The following is a 3266-nucleotide window of genomic DNA, read 5'->3' as shown; positions in this document are numbered from 1 at the left end:
CCCTCTACTTCTCAGGCCTCAGGGTAATCAAAAGTGCCCCTGGTCCTCAGTCACCAAGGGACGTGGTACCCTCCACGCGGCCCCAGCCGGGCACAGCCACAGATGTGACACGTTGCAATGCTCAGGTGTGCGTTTTATTCTGCACGGAAATTCAAGCCGATCCAGTTTGTAATCAGTCACCGGGAATGAGGATTGTAAAGGGCTCCATTTCCTGCCTTGGGTGGTGCATTGACGTGGGGCAGCTCTGAGAACATACAAAAAGGGGGAAAAAAGGAAGACTGACTTCTGCTTTTAAAAATGTGAGCCCGATGGTATGTGACTTTTACCTCCATTTTCCAAAACCAATTTAAAGCAAAATAGCCATGAAATCATGCCTCCTGGGCACTTTTGAAATATTTTATGTCTCTATCAATTTGCCTCCTCTGCCTCTTTTGTGTAAGTGGACTCACACTGTGTGCCCTGGTGTGTCTGGTGTCCTCCACGTGGTATAATATTTTCACGATCCGTTCACGTGCATGATGTGTCCGTGCTTCCTTCCTTCTGGGGCTGAGCAGCCGTCCGTCCTGTGTCTGTGCCGCTCCCTGTTCCCCCATCCACGCACTGGGGGACACTGGGCACGTTTCCTTCTTTTGCGGGGTCTGCACGGTTTTGCACCCGGCATTCGTGGGCACACATCTGAGTGTCTGTGTCAGTTCAGGCAGGACCGGTGCCCCGGCCTGTGGGGTCTCTCAACAGGGACCTGGAGGAGGGAACAGGTGAATGGATGGGACAAGAGACACTAAGAATGAGAGAGAGACAGGAGGTCTGATCAAGCTCCAACGTTTATTCAAGGAGCTGATTATATACACAAGCAAGGGGGAAAAATGCAGGTGAAGGAAGGAATGCAGTGGGAAACACAAGGTATCAGGGACCTGCTAACAAATGTTGACAGATGGTAATCTTAGTTCCTGGGACCAGCAGGTATTTAGGACTCTTCCGGAACTAACAGTTATTTACGACCCGTTTGCTGCTTATCTAGCTGTAACACTCCACCAGGGTTAGTTATTACTGTTTTTTTTTTAATTTTTTAATGTTTTATTTAGTTTTGATACAGACAGAGACAGAGCATGAGAGGGGGAGGGGTAGAGAGAGAAGGAGTCACAGAACCGGAAGCAGGCTCCAGGCTCTGAGCTAGCTGTCAGCACAGAGCCTGATGCGGGGCTCGAACCCACGAATGTGAGATCTGACCTGAGCCGAAGTCGGAGGCTTTACCGACTGAGCCACCCAGGCGCCCCTAGTTATTACTGTTTTAATTTTTCCACCAGAGTTCTTAAACTCTTTCCTTGGCTCCTGGCAGACCGGAACACTCGGGTCACACTGGAATTCTGTGTTTCCCTTTTTGAGGAGCCACCGAACATTTCTCCACGTCAGCTGCCCTAGGTCAATCCCCACCAGCCCAGCACAGGGTTCCAGTTTCTCCACATCCTGACGCCGCTTCGTCTCTGGATTCCGGCTCCTAGCCAGCCTCGTGAGTGGGAAGTGGCATCTCGTTGTGCCTCTGACTCACATTGTCCTGATGTGAGGATCATTTCATGTGTCTGGGAGACATTTGTGCATCGTCTTAAGAGAAATGTCTGTTCAAGGTTTTATTTACTTTCTGACTTGGATAAGTTTTTTGTTATTCAGCTAGGACTTCTCTGTGTATTCCGCATGATCAAATCTTAACATACGTGTGATTTACCAAGTTGTTCTTCCATTTTATGCGTGTACATTCAATCTCTTGTTAGTGACCTTAGATGCACAAAAGATTTTCATCTTGCTGAAGCTTCATTTACCTACTTTTGCTTGCGTTGCCGGTGATTTTCCTGTCACAGTTAAGACACCTTACCAACTGCAAGTTCATCAAGACTTCTCCCTGGGTTTCTTCCACTCTCGGGTGACCCGGGACAGGCCCGTCAGGCCTGGGGGTCCTCGGCAGAGCTGTGTCCCAGGCCGGGAACTGAGATGCTCTGACGACACACATGTCCGTGGACCATGTCTGATGTGAAGACCATGAAGGGGTTTCTATTTTAAGTTAAAATCTTTGATTCTTATGCAAACATAATTCGGTACATCCCTACCTTCATCATTATGCGTCCTGTATAAACGTTCCTGATGATCACTCATTTCTGGGAAGTTCCTGCACCTCGTTATACAGAAAAGCATGTCCAGGTTTGAACAGTTGTTCGTACATATAGAATTCAGTAGTGGGATTTGTTAAGGTCCAAGACAATCTTGGGTATATTGATAGAATTCTACTAAAACGATTCCACTATTTAAGGACTGACACCATGGAAACATTTCCTTGAATCAGGAAATTCTCACAAAGCTCCAACTTCAAATCCTATCTGCGCTCCAACCTCCACATCATTGCCACGGCCACCAGCCCCGCGTGATCCACCACCTTGGCCGCCATCACCATCCTTTTCTCCATTGTCAGGGTAACACAGGGGTCCTGCGAGGGGCCCAGTCAGCTCATGGTGAGGGTTCACGCCACTCCCCACCAAAGTCGGTCTTCTTGGCTGACCAGCACATGTGACCCACCCATCCTCCCCTCTCTCATCTCCTGTGCCCCCCCCCCAATTCTGTGGGCCAGTGACTTCCAGCTGTCCTTCGGATATCCCAAGTCCCCTCCCGCCTTCAGAATGCATTCCTCCTGGGGCTGCTGGAGCACAGTGCCACAGGCTCAGCAGCTGACAGGACAGACATTTGTGCTGTCACAACTGAGGCGGCTGGAAGCCTCAGATCAACTTGTCTGCAAGGTCAGTTCCTTCTGGAAGTTCTCAAGGAGAATCTGTCCAGGCCTCCCGCCTGGCCTCTGGGGGTTGCCCACAACCCTTTGCGTTCTCTGGGGGGGGGGCGGACCCATCAAGCTAATCCCTGCTTCTGTCTCACAGGGTCACGGCCTGCCTTCAGTGCAGGTGTCTGTGTCCAGATTTCCCAGTTTTATAAGGACACCATCGTTGCGTCAGGACCTACCCTAATCCCGTATGCCCCGCTTCATTGCATGTGCAGACACTGGATTTCTAGATAAGGGAGTATTCTGAGGCTCCACGTGGACATGAAATGTGGGGGTACGATACTGAACCGAGTTTGTGTCTCTTTGTACTGTATATACTGTGTCATGAGTTTAGGCATCAACTTCCAGTGTTCCCTGAAATCGTTACTTTACTCTTGTTTTCCTAGTCCTTCCGACCACATATGCAGCTATCTCTCTATTTTATACAAATATTTCTGACTATCTGTAC

This window comes from Suricata suricatta, chromosome 12 (assembly GCF_006229205.1).
Source record: "Suricata suricatta isolate VVHF042 chromosome 12, meerkat_22Aug2017_6uvM2_HiC, whole genome shotgun sequence".
NCBI lineage: Eukaryota > Metazoa > Chordata > Mammalia > Carnivora > Herpestidae > Suricata > Suricata suricatta.
Note: the sequence above shows the minus strand (reverse complement) of the source record.